General features: G+C 41.5%; 1 protein-coding gene across 1 annotated transcript in view; it reads left to right on the top strand.

Moving 5' to 3' along the window:
- pknox2 (pbx/knotted 1 homeobox 2) overlaps positions 1–13,950 on the top strand; it is a gene marked incomplete at its 3' end in the record, with an annotated part of 97,749 nt that overhangs the window by 20,006 nt on the left and 63,793 nt on the right. The window contains exon 2 of the mRNA XM_066714104.1: positions 6,388–6,485. The remainder of the gene's footprint in view (positions 1–6,387; positions 6,486–13,950) is intronic.

The raw sequence follows: 13,950 nt of genomic DNA, 5'->3' as shown, positions 1-13,950 counted from the left end.
TCGGGGGGTGGGGGGAAGCACAGTACATTCATGTGCCCGAAAGCCATTGGTCAAGTTTGATTTCAGGGCTCTAATAAAACTGTGACACCTTCATAATTCAGCATATGGTAGAGCAACAGTGGTCATACTTGAATGCCCATTGAGCATTACCCCCTAGATTAATTTCCCTACCTCTGTCTCTGTGAGCATATGCTGCTGAATGCATATTGTTACGCTGAGATCTATTGATGACAAAACTAGCTATCTGGGCGAAGCTCAGTCATGATTTCTCATGGGGATTTTTTTTTTAAAGCATTTTCATTGATTTCCTATGCATATTGATTTCTTAGATGATGATGATGATGATTATTTTTTAATACTTATGAGAATGTGGAAATTTGAAATTCTGCTCTCTTGTTGGGGTGGACTCAAATTCTTTACATACCTTTTTTAAATGAGTGAAAGGTTGTAATCGGACATGTTTTAAAGTATTTAAGAGTAAAGAAAACAACACAAAAACAACTTAATAATAAAATAAATAATTGTTCACACAGAATAAGTAAGACAGGTTATCTTAGACGAGTAAACTAACTAGCTCAGTTTCTGTAAATTGTAATGCATCAGCCACCATGTCTTTTTATTTTTCCCTTACTGCATTTTAAAACTCTTTATTATCCTCGTGTGTGTGCTTAACATTCAAGAACTTTATGACTCAAGTCATATAAGATGAAGAAGAAAGTATTTTTCTAGCACCCAGACTTTTTGTTGGAGTTTAATTTCAGGTTCATTCACTTACAGTTAACAGTTGCAAAATGCCATCTGCGTTAAAGTTCCTGATGACTCCTGAGCATGAATGCAATTGGGCACACAGCTTTCCTGCTTTGGGTGCTGCTTCCTGTGACCATTGTGTCTCTTGATTTCAGTGAAAATGTATTTTTCCCCTTATATCTGTAGTATTGTTTTCAAGTCACTTGATTTACGTTTGACTTTGACTGCTTTTTAGAATGAAAAACTAAATAATAAACAAAATCTGCAGAAAAATAACATGTATAATCTCAGCTCAGGGTTCATGGCCTACCTTATTTTTTCTTATTTTTTTCCATTCGCCTGTGATAAACGTCATACTACATTTAAGCTGAAGCCTTACAGTGGGCCTATTCTGAGAGTAAATATGACCGAACACTTGGATAAAAAAAAAAAAGAAGCTTACTCTCAACCGGTCTGAAAGAAAGGTATAATGAAAGAAAGCTACAATGAAAGTTGTTCTCTCATTCACACTGCCCAGATGCAAATCAGCAGATCAAACACAAGCAGAGCAGCAGTCGCCATTAGGAGGCGAACGTTGGCAGACTTCGTTTATTCTGAAATTCTGCCCAACCTACTCATCTTCGGTCTGTTCTGCTGCTTTATGGGACTGTAAATCACACAGCTGAAAGACGTACTTAAAAAATAAAAACCTGGATCTTGTTTGAACGTTTAGCAACGTTTTGTTCTGTTCTGTTTATAATGTACAGATGTTATAGAATCCCTGAAGGGACATGGAAAAAAATACTGAATCAGAAAAGAACAACAACAACAAGAATAATACTTCAGCCCAACATCATGTAATATCTTGCGTGCACAAATTACTATTTTGTGTGCACTACGTTTCGTGTGGGCGTGAATTGTTATTAAGTGCGCACAAAGAAATGTCTTATTTTCCTGAGCACCAGATAATATTGCATGGCTTACCCGATGACTTGCAGGGGGTGTGCTTTTATTCTTTCTGAGTTTCTCCTTAAAATTGTGTGAAGGTGACAGGGTATTGTTTTAAAATGGAAGGAAGGTTGTTAAGTTCTAGATGAGATTTTCCTTCTCTATGGTAATTCAAATTGGCACTTTTTACTGTACACATCAATTGCAACAAGATACACAAATTACTAGACAATGCAAAATATCACTGTGGCAGGGAGATACTAAATTAGTTTTGTAAGGATTGTGTTCTGGTTACTTCTAGGAGGAACCACTCTTTTTAAAATCCAACAAAACATTGTTATTATTCTAGTTTACTGATAAAAGTTAGCACATTAGGGTATCTTAATTGAATTAATCTCTCTTGGTATAATATAGCCTATATAGCCTGTTTTGTCAAAACCTACCTGCTAAGGAAAGTTCAAATATAATGTAAAGGTAGGTGTGACACCTAAGAACAGTGTGATTTCGCAACAGCCTCTTTTCTCATTATTAATCCTGATGCTAGATTTCTACTCAATCAGATTTCTGTCCTGTATGTGTACAGGGTTTCACGTTTGTTTGTATTTCTATGCTCTTTCTTTGCCGCTGACACAACTAGCTCTACTTAGGTCTGCAGAGAGCGATTGCGCAGTCATTAGATTTCTTGCATACATTTCTGTGCATCAGGGGATACTGTGTTTGAGTGTGTCTGGTTGTGGTGTGTGTGTGTGTGTGTGTGTGTGTGTGTGTGTGTCTTCTGTACCTGTGTCTGAGGGTGAGAGTGTGCAGGGTTGCAGAGTTTACCTCTAATAGCAAATTAATTACCCTGCTTTTGAGCCTAACATTTTGACTCTGTAGCCTATCCCTCTGTACTTCTGTTTTATGGAAATTAAATTATAGTGTAATGTCACTTACTTTATTAGAACAGAAAGGCTATGAATAAGAATCAGCCTGCTGTTGTCAAGGCAACATGAAGCCTGAACCCTCAGAGCAGCTGTGTTTATGGCAGGCTCACGGCAGCAGGGGGGCTATCGCTGCCAGGGGATTGTGGGAAATGAGTCTCGGTGCTGCTATTTCCCGACCTTGGCCCACGTCAGCATAATGGGCGCTGGGAGCCGATTGGTCCTTCGAGAGACGGACGTGTTTTATTGGTGTGGTTGTATTTTTAGTAGCAGCAGCAACTAAAGCTTTGATTGTTTTTTTTTTTTAATTTTGTTTTCCTCTCCCAAGTCAAAATGCCCCAATTGTTCTTCTCTCTTCCCCTGCTGGTATAATGCTTGATTAGCATGCTTTGCATAAATGCAGCAATGCATATTCTGTCCAGTGTGTTAATGCTAATGCTACAAACTAGGTACTGAACTAAATCTCCCCTTTTTCAATCATCTAAGGACGTGTGGACTTTCCTTTTGCATGCACATGAGCGGCTTTACCTGGTTTGACATTCCTTCCACACGTAAAAGGTGCTAATTAAACTTTAGCATGAGATCACTGTTAAGTCACCCATAATGCATAAGAATTAGCCTTTCATGATTGCCGGCTTGCTTGGCTGCAGTTAGATGGACTCTGTGATTGATTTTTTTATTTTTACCTGTTGTAGTTTTTTTGTATCCAATTTATCCAGGCCAAAGAGGAGGGTGGGGGGAAAAATAGTAAAGAAATAAGAATGACACCTGTTAACCTGACAAGATCGTCTGAGTAATGAATACGATTAGAAATACTTTCCAGAACCTTCCCAGCATGTCACTTTGATCATAAGCACAGTAAATTGCACGAAGGGTTACAGCACTTAAGGCCATTCTTTTAATATTAATAATAATAATAATATAAAGTAGATGACCCTGCAATTACTTTTTGGCATGCAAATATTGAATTCTTATTCTTCTAATAACAACAACAATTATAATAATCATAACAATAATTAATCTCAGTGACCTGGTGACCTCCACTCTATCCCTCTCACTCTGTGAAAAGGATATTGCCTTCTGTTCAATATCGGGAGTTTATTCTTGGATTACTGAGGCACTGCCTGAAACTTGGTAAATGTTAACGTCAGTAAATTCAATACAGAGCGTGCTGGAGACTGTGAAGCCTGCCAATAAATTGTAGGTCTACATACTGTACCTTCTTTCGTCACCTTCTTTAAGATATGCTGTGCATGTCAGACTCTATTTGTAATTTATTCTCCTGTAAGATTGCACTTATACCATGTTTTGTCATACTCTTGCCTTTGCATTACTTGCACTTGTATTGTTTATTGTAATTTCCCCTACGCTCCCTCTCCCTTAGCTCTTAACTGTGACTTAACATCTTGTCTGCACTTATCAGCTTCTTCATTCTAGGATGTAAGACCTTATATATTGTTTACTGTATATCTCATATACAGTTGTGTAAATTGTAAATTTGTAAAATGTATTATGCCTTGAATTGCACTGTATTATTGCACGTCGTCTGTCGTATGACAGAGAGAGAGAGAGACATGCCAGCTCAGATCGGAGGGTCTGAGGGCTCACAGTTTCTACAGAGTATAGTGGGCAGTGCAGTCCAGGTGACCACAGTCAGGCTAATAAGAGGCTAGTGGTCCCTTTGTCTATACCATTTCAATTCACCTACAGCTGTGAGGAGACATCTGATGCTGCCAAACCGCAGGTGTTCCTGAACAGTGTAGTGACTCACTGGTCAACTGAACTGACAGTGACAACAAGGTCGATATTGTACAACTTTTGTCCCAAAGCATGGAGGGACTCTCATGAGGTGCTGGCTGGGGTGCATCTGGAGTCCCTAAAACGTCTGCTGTTTGGCTATCAAATGGCTCCAGGTTCAGTACAAAGGAAGGGGGGAAGCAATCTGTGTGTTGCTTCTGCTATGTCTGCTGCATGGTGAAATCAGCAGAAGACAACTGGCTTGTGGTCTCTTAATGAATTGTTTGAGATGCTTAGCACAAGTTATATGACTTCAGCTTTCATTCTCCATCCAAAACCCACGTCTTGTCGGAGCAGAACACATTGCTCGTGATCGTCTGAGAAATTATGAAATAGATTCTGAGGATTGTGCAAGCTTCTCTTATTTTATGGTTGTTGGTAGCGACAGATAGCTCAGACATATCCCCCCCTGCAGTTTTTTTTGCCAGTTAGAATTTCTGAAAAACAACTAAAATATGATTAAAAAAAAAACATTTCTAGCCTGCTGGAGCTCTCAGGGGAGGTGCACATTTCTGCAGGATGGAGCAGAGACATTCATTCATGGCTGCAATCTGGGCACAGGCACAAAGGGGGGGGGGGCGGTGGTGTCTTAGCCAGTCCAGGTTACATAACTTGGGGTGTCTATGGTCAGGAGAAAGAGGAGTGGAGAGTAGAGAATAGGAGCAGAAAGGAGCAGAGAGGGAAGGAGAGGAGGCCCAGGCTGCTGCTAATGGTCTTGGCGGTGCTGCGTGGTGGGCTGGAGCTTCAGGAATGCTAATGCTTCCTCTGTGGTTTGGTAGGAACACGGTGATTAGCCCTCCCTTCCCCCGGGGGGAGCCGCTCAGATTTAACCCGCTCTAATTTATTTTGACGTCAACAGGAAGACCGGGCCTGTCTCGGGGGGCCTCTTCTCCGGGCCCTGACTCTGGCTGCCAATGAGGACTGCCACTGGCCAGGGGGGGGCTGCTGGCAGAACACACAGGGCTCAGATGTTTACTTTATAACAAAGAGAAACCTGCAGAACACAAGACAGACCCCTGTCTACCGCCAGTCCCCTCCACCCCCTCCACCCCCTCCACCCCCCCACACACACACATTGCCCTGCCTCTCTGAGAAGTCAGCCATATGGCTCCGCTCTCCCACCTTGGCTCCTCGCACCTCTCACCGCTACCCTGCCCCTGTCCAGCACCCTTCTGCCAGCACACTCCGAGACTGTATTTACAATGTCTTTACAGTGCACCCCTGCATGCTTCAGAGCCAGTCCTCCAGGTCCAAAGCCCAGCAGGTCAAAATCATCCCCCGTTTCAGACCTAGGAAATCCATTCTGATAAGTGGATAATTAGACCTGTTAGCTAAGTAAGAGCTAAGAGTAAGAGGGGCTCTGGCCCTTGAAGACCAGATAGGAAGATCACTGGTGTTCACTGGCACGGCACAGCTCAGGGGGACCACAGAATGGTTGGCAGGACAGTTATTTGACAGAGTAGGTCAATTGTTAACAAAGTGACAACCTTAATTTACAGAATCAGTTTGAAGCCTTCATTCTCCCTACCTCACATCTATAAACCAGTGCTTCACAATACTATGCCCATAATAATAATAATAATGATAATACATTTTGTTTGTATAGTGCTTTTCGTATGACATCTCAAAGAGTAAAATAAGATGAAGGCCACCAAATGAATTCAATTAAGCATTCATCCACCCCACCTTACAGGTGCTCTGATACAGAGGTATAAAACTATTCAATTATTTGCTAAATTAAATGAAATACATTATCGAGCATGATTTTAAAACATCAGCAGCCTCTCCGGTAATGCGCATGAGGAACACAGGGCCTGAAACGAGGCCGCGCAGCAGATTGCTTCTGTTTCCTCTGTTTCTTCAACTATGAAAGCAAAATATGGTTGTTTGTTTGAACCCACAGATTAGATGATAACATTGGATTGCCTTTTCAAAACAGTGTGTTTTTTGCACACACAACAGAAAGCTCATCCCCAATCTGTTTGTTGTTTCACAGGCTCCGTTTTAGAAACAAGGAAAGTAGAACAACACACGTCTGAGCAGAGGAGAGAAGACGCTGTGTAACAAAGCTGAGGGGCTGAGGAGAGCCCAGATGTAAGTCTTGAAACTCTATCCTCACACTACTGGTTTAATGTAATTAAAACTATAAGCACTGCAAGAATAATGCAGCCAGAAATGTCTGGATATTTTTAGACACCTTTCTCAGTAATGACAGCTTATTATTTGCTTCAAGTCACATTTCATTTTATTGTTTTCAGATTATTCAAATACAACTCCTTATTCCTACAAATGACAATATATAACAGGATTTTCGTACCGGGAGCAGTAATGAGACAGTGGTGAGAGGGAGATTATAAAGTTTTATCTTTCAATTGGATTTTGTTAATTTTGATCTCAAACCATAACAATGAAACCATCTTAACAGTTGGTAAGACAGAATTTTAATTGAACTTGGGAGACATCTTGCTTAATACTTTCTTGTTACTGTATTATGAAGGCCACTGAATTTCAGTTTCATTTATCTACCTGGCCTTTTAATAGATTTTTTGCACATGCGGTTTCCTAATTAAAAATGAAAGAAAATTAAAATTAAACATTGAATCAAAGTCAAGTTTGATTGTTTTATGTCTGTATCTTCAAAGAGGCTTTTAAGTGATGGTAATCCACCAGAAAAAGGCCAACAGATTCAGGTGTTAACAAGATAATTTCAAACACAGCCATTTATTCAAACTTCGTAAGTTTTATCACCTTCCAGTTTTCACATTTGTTTTTATTCTTTTTTTTATCAAAATGTTTTCATTATATCACACTTTTTCGATGCCAATGTGGCAAAAATCTTTCAACACCTGTAGAAACGTTCATCGCTAGAAGAGGCATGTGTTTGGCTTCTTGATAGCCAGTGCTCTGGTTCAAAAGCTGGTGGACCAGCAGCGACAGATAATCACCAGGCGTTGAGCGACCAGGCCCTCCAGTTGGCCAGTGCAGGGAGGATTTTGCGCTGTCCAATCTACCACTTGGATGACCTTCTCCTCCACATCCCATGCTGCTTCCTTGTGATTTTCTGCCTCTGTGCAGACCGCGGAAGATTTCACAGTATTTCTTTCCAACAACAACTGCCTTGCAGGCATGGCATTAAAGCGCGACTGCATCGGTGACTGAAGAGACTTCATAGTGGAATTCTATTAAAGCACACAGAGCAGCTTTCTGCATGTAATCGCAATGTGTACGGGACAATTATATGGATGGGAGTCTGTCTGAGTGCATTACTGAGGAGAGCGCCATCGCAGGGAGATGCGTCTTCCTAAAACCTTTGGTAAGGAGACTTTTTTTCAAGCCATTTCCCTCCCAGCAGAGCCGAAGTGACTGCCTCCATATCTTCTCTGGTTTAATCGTTCCCACCTCCCGCCTTCCCTTGAGCCCCGCGGAGTATTGTTTTACGGATAATTTTGTTAGCCCTAACGAGATTTTGCTAATTAAATCTCCTCCCGGCTGGAGGCCCTCTCTCCTGTCGAGCGAAAGTGATTGTTTGTAGATCTTTTTAGACAAATAAACATTTTCATGAAGCCTTTGGGGAGAGATGATCGAAGAGAGGGCAGGCTGCAGCTAGTGCTTCACACCCCATCGATTCATTGACACAGGACTGCCATCCTCTCCCCCACTCTCCCCTGTCTGTCTATCAGACCTTCTCTATCTCTCCGGTTCTCGTTCCTGCCTATCTCTGCCTATCTCTGGTTTAAGATTTTCTTTCTTCACAAGGCCAACAAAAGCCAATGAAGTTTCTGATAATCCTGCCCCTGTCCCCCCGCCCCCCTGTCCTCGCTGTCTCTTGACACAATGTTGCTATCCATTTCCTGGTCCTCAATGAGCGATCAATGCCAATCACACTGAAATCCTGATACAGATCACAGTGCAGGGGATCCATATCTGACTCAAGTCAACAGTGGCATCTTTCCTCACCCTTGCTGAATGGTTCAATTAGAATACCAGCAAAGGTGTGTGTTCTGAAATAGACTCAGTTGTTCTGTTTAAAAATAGCTGTTCTACTTGTCTTTCATGGGAGCGAAAAAAAATTACATGTTATCCGCATGTGTTGCGCCAGCTGATGAAGTTTAATTAGTTTTTTTTTTTTTTTACATATCTAACAACCTTTTTATTTTTTAAAGTTAGTAGTGTTTCTCTAATTGTTTAAGGTTTCTGTCTCCTGTACTACTTTGATTTCATTCACAGGGTAGTTTGGTGTGTCCCTTGACCTCTGGTTTTGTCATTCCTATTGACATCACATGCAGTTATTCATGTTTTCATTTCGGCCACGAGGCCATTAATATTAAAGCTCTGTATTTTTGTGTGTGTGTGTGTGTGTGTGTGTTAATTGGGTCACATGACACACCAAAGTAGGCCTATATACATGAAAGGAGGTATCTTCTAAATGTAATGTGAGCCTTCAACCTTATCTTGTAAACACAAATGTCAAAATGTAAAGTACAGTAAGAAAAAGTACAGGCATCTGACTTAAGCAATTGAAGTAACACACCAGAGAAGAAAAGCAATGTGTTTTCGGAAATACGAACAACGTCCTTTTCAAACACAAATGAAAATGAGTCTGAAGGATTAAATCCATTGGAGATGTAAATTGGTAGAAATGCTGACCACTTCAGTTTCTCTTTCTCTGCCACTGACTTTATGAGTAAGTTACTCGTTACTCTTTCAGAAGAAAAGCTGTTTTTTTTTTAAACCGTTTACCAAAAGGAGTGTGTCCATGTCAGGCATATTAAGGCTGTCATTGTTAAAATCAGATTTTCTGCTTAAAATGCTTACTGTCTCTCCTTTTGTTTGCGTTGAATAATGAGGGACGATCATAGTTTTATAAGAAGTCTGGGGTATTGAATGTTCAATAGACTAATCACCTAGTTTGGCAGGTCAGTCATTTGGTAATATAATACAAATGAAAATAATACATTTTCTTTTGTTGTTGTTTTTTAAAGACTTTTATAATATCATAACACACAAGCCAACATAAAAATGCTTAAATCTTTAATGGAAAGCCTTTAATTGTAGCATCTGTAAACATTAGCCTGGTTTTGTGTGTGTTTGTGTGTGTATGTGTGCTGGTCGAGGGCACTGTGCCGTGAAGGTGTGTGCGGGGCTCACAGTGCCTGTGTCAGTGTGCTGCCCTTGTTGTGAGCACAGGCCTGGTGGCGGATCAGGCCCACAGGGACCAGCAGGCTATTGTGGGAGCTGATGTCTCGTTTCCCGTTCTGAAAACCAATACCCATTGCCAGGCTCCCGCTTGCTGTTGTCTGTCCTCATGCCTTTGCTCCCTCCCTCTCTCCCTCGCTCCTCCCTGCCACTTCCTGTCAGCCCCCCCACCTCGTCCTGCTGTACTCCCTGCCCCACTTTGGGATTCTGGGAAGTCTGCCCAGGGTTCTGTGAGGTGCCCCTTGGCGCTGTCCTGCTCGATCCAGTTTCAGCCACCTGTCGCATGGCTTAGGGAAGTGAAGAGGGAGGAGAGCTGACAGGCTGCCTGGCACCTTCTTTTTCACAAAAAGCTCTGTGTTTCATTCTGAGATGTGCCGTAGAGGGAGGAGGGGAGATGGTCAAAGCTTTTTCCTGTTTCATCTCTTTTGACTAGTGTTTCCCAATCTTTTCAAGACCCGACTTACATTTAGTGTAGCACACCAAACCCTTCTGCCGCCCCCCCTCACCATTTTCAACTGTAAGGCTAAACACAATCTGAGCTTGTCCTTCCTGCTGTAGAGTTGTGTCATTCTACAAGGTTGTGTTGATGTATTCATTTGATATTCTATGGTTCTCACGTGTTTCTTTTCCCAATTCCTGGGCGCAACTGAAATCAGAAAATGTGACAATGGTACGTTTTTATTCAGGTAAGATGACCTTATGATGTCAGACAAAATGAGGTTGGCATTTTGGTCCAGGTTAGGGTTAGGGTTAGAGTCCCTAATAAATGTAGGCTTTTGTTAGTGAATAAACTGGATAAAATGTAGACTTGCATTGGCCCAGCTTGTTATTTCCGCTTGGGTGTTGGTCAGGGTTGTGGTTCAATTGCAGCAGTAACCTACGGATATTCCAAAAATGTAATTCCTTAATTAGAGAATTGGTCAGTAGTGGGTTTAATTAATAGATACAGATGTGGGTAGTCTTCAGGTGACATTGACATTGCTTGTAAATGTTTGCACAACAGTGAAGTTTACTTATCAAATTGAGGTTAGGGTAAGGATCTTAATGATTCTGATTCTTTTATAGGCGTTAGATTATCCTTTCATCCTTGTATGAAGTTACAGTTTTGCTTGTTAAGGTAGGTAGGTCATTTATTGATTATTGGTAATTTATAGATCTATCTATATCTGTCTATCGATCTATGTATCTATTTCTATTTTTCCTCATGTGTAACTTCAACTAAAAGCTTGCATAGACTTGCCAATGTGCAACCGCAAACTGGTTAGAGCAGAAAACTCATGTTTATTATGTCTATAATGAGGACACTGTCTGACTCTTCTTCTAGGTTAAAGGGAAGGACTAGACCGCAGTCGTGCTCATCAACTCCAGGAGAATATTTTGAGTTACATTACTCAATTATTGTTCTCATTATACTCATTACTCATTATAGAATATCACATAATTTAGAACAAAATGAGTCAAGTGATGTATAGCTCATGTAGGGTTATGTACCGGTTTCGAGCCACTACCTTGAGTTGCCGTTTGAGAAGGAAAGTACGTTTTACTGCATCGTTCTGTTGGTGTTTACTCTGTTTACATTCCTCACTGTGGAGTTACACCACACACAATGTCCCATTCAACATGCTTTTTGTTGCCGGAGAAAACTGACACTTTTCTCGCAGAACCCTTCTGAAACGCTGACAAATCAGGAACACACACACACACACACATACGCAGATATATATTTATATATATATTTGTAGTAATTTTCACAGATTTCATAAAGAAATCACTAATCATATTGAGATTTAGGAATTAAGGATTAAGGAAATGTTAAATAAAGATTATGTTTAAATAGAATTATATAGAATATGTTTTTCCAGAAATTTTCATTGACCTGTAAAATCTTTCTTGCATACAATTATGCCATCTTTATATAGAAAGTGGGGTCGGGTGGTGGTGTTGGGGGATGTTTCTCATACTATACGTGTTCATTTAATCCCTTTAAGTGTGTAACGAGAAGAATTTGCCGTTATCAGATCAATGCTAATCAAGTACAGCATGTGCTAGTAATGCCTACACTGCTGTTACAGTGGAAATCAGCTTTCATGTTGTATATGTTTAGTGTTTTTTAAGATTTATTTGTATAGGCTGTTAGTGTAGTATTTAAATATTTATATTTAGTTTTATTTATTTATTTATGTAGGCTTATTCATGCACATCCATAATATCTTGTTAGAAAGCATTCTTTTAAAAAGGAAAAGTCCTATATGTGTAGGAATAATGTATTTATTTACTTACTTAATTTTAGCATAATAATTCAGGAGGGAACCCTGTTCAGAGTCTTGGGGAAACATTGTGATCTGTGTTCTGTGGTGCGGCCTGCTCCGGATGATTTCAGATTTCAGATTGTCACCTGCAACATCTGTCACAGCTTATCTTAAAAAGGGGGCCTGCAGACAAAGGTTTATTTCTAGTTGTCAGAAGTCTGTATTGTTTTGAACATCTTTCCCTTCCTTTGCGTCTGACACTGACCCTGACACCTTTCCTCCTACGCCCATGTGGCTGATGGGAGGCCGGGCAGCCAACAGACGCTCAGCAATGATCTCAGAGTGTGTCTTGAGTTGTGGTTTAAGCCCCCCCCCCACACACACATACCCCAACATCAACCCTCCACCGACCCCACCCCCCTGGTCTTTCTCTCTCTTTACTTCACCAAGCACATTTCTAATTATGTTGATTTAGCTCAGCTCGCCCCCCCACCTCAATGGAAGCTTATTAGTTTGAATATTTTTTATTTATTCCCGTATCCCGGAGTCCCTGCCGGCGTTTCCAATTACTCTCGCCGCTCGGCAGTAATTGCCTTCCTACTAATGGCCGCCAGACAATCGTGCTAAATGAGGTGAGGCCGAGAGGCTGGGAGACCGACTTCATTAAGAGCTAATGGGATTTTATTGGGGGGAATGAGGACCCAGCTCGTCAGAAAAAGTAAGAGAGGGAGAGAGAGGGAGTGAGAGAGAGAAGGAGAAAGAAAGGAGAGAGAGGAAGAGCGAGGAAGAGGAAAGGAGATGCTGTGTGTGCTGCAGAGAGAGAGATCTGCCATGGGAAGATGCTTGCTACAGCACTTGTGGCCACCTGGTGACAACTGTGAAATCCTGATCACCTGATCACATTATTGTACTTGTGTAGCACTAGGGTCTTGCCTGCTTTATGTACTTGTGTGCACTCACAGTGTACTTGTCGTCTACACACAGAAGCCAGATTGCATGGCAGACCCACCATGGCAAAAATGAAAGTAACTTCCCAAAATCAAAAGTCACGGAAAAAGTTGTCTCCGCACAGGCCAAAACCGGGAGTGCTGAAATGAGCTGATCACTCGACGGGAGCGATGTCGTGGCTGGTATTTTTCAGAGTTGGTTTCAGTCTGTCAATGTCCAATGTTTATCAGTAAATGCACCTGCATTTTGAACGTTAAGATCACCAGTGCCTGTGGAGAAACCTTTTTGAGATGAAAGTGGAGTAGTGTGTTGGATACTTAAGTAAACAAGCAATGATGCTGCTTTGGTCATGTATTCACCAGGACCAGTGCGAGCACCAAGTGTACCTTCAATATCCGGTATGACAACGGCGTGGCTCTGTGTTGAAGTGGTACAAAGCCCAAATTCCTGTAGTTACAAAGATCACATTCCCTGCTCATACCACACCGCTCACATTCATCCCCTTTATGAAAAATCACAGAAACAGGCCTGAGTTGTGATGTGCTCTCCAGACAACCAGCCCTACAGACCCCAGAGCTGACAGTGCCTCGGGCAACAACGAGGGCCGGACTTGGGACTGGAAGGCTGCTCTGGACCACATGGGCTTCGCTCAGTGGGAGCAACTGAACCATGGTGCTGCAACGCTCAGTGCCTTTGATGTGGCTTTTAGAGAACATAAATGACTCCGTGCGCCAGAGAATGAAAACAGGAAAATAAGTCTACACATCTGGGGCTGGGAAGCCCTGGGAATGATTGAATTCACCTTCACATATCCCTAATGCTTGAGTATGGACACACAAACGCACTCAGCACCAATTAAGGAATCTAGCTTTGTCATTTCAGGTGTATCTCAGACTTTACCGCTATTATTATTATTATTATTATTATTATTATTATTATTATTATTATTTATTTAAATCTGTCTGTTTGGGGAGGTAGGGAAGTTGTCAGTGGCTCTGAACTTTCTGTCTAATGAGAGATAGGAGAGAAGGCCGTGCTCATCTCTGCCAGCCTCGCTCTGGGGGTAAACAGCCCGTGAGCACGTATTGATAAGTGTTTCATTAACTGGGAAGCCTCCGTTCTATGGCTACCACCCCATGCTGCGTACCCAGCATGCTCTGTGAGGG

The sequence above is a fragment of the Amia ocellicauda genome, chromosome 1 (genome assembly GCF_036373705.1).
Source record: "Amia ocellicauda isolate fAmiCal2 chromosome 1, fAmiCal2.hap1, whole genome shotgun sequence".
Lineage (NCBI taxonomy): Eukaryota > Metazoa > Chordata > Actinopteri > Amiiformes > Amiidae > Amia > Amia ocellicauda.
Note: the sequence above shows the minus strand (reverse complement) of the source record. Positions and strands in the feature narration are given on the sequence as shown.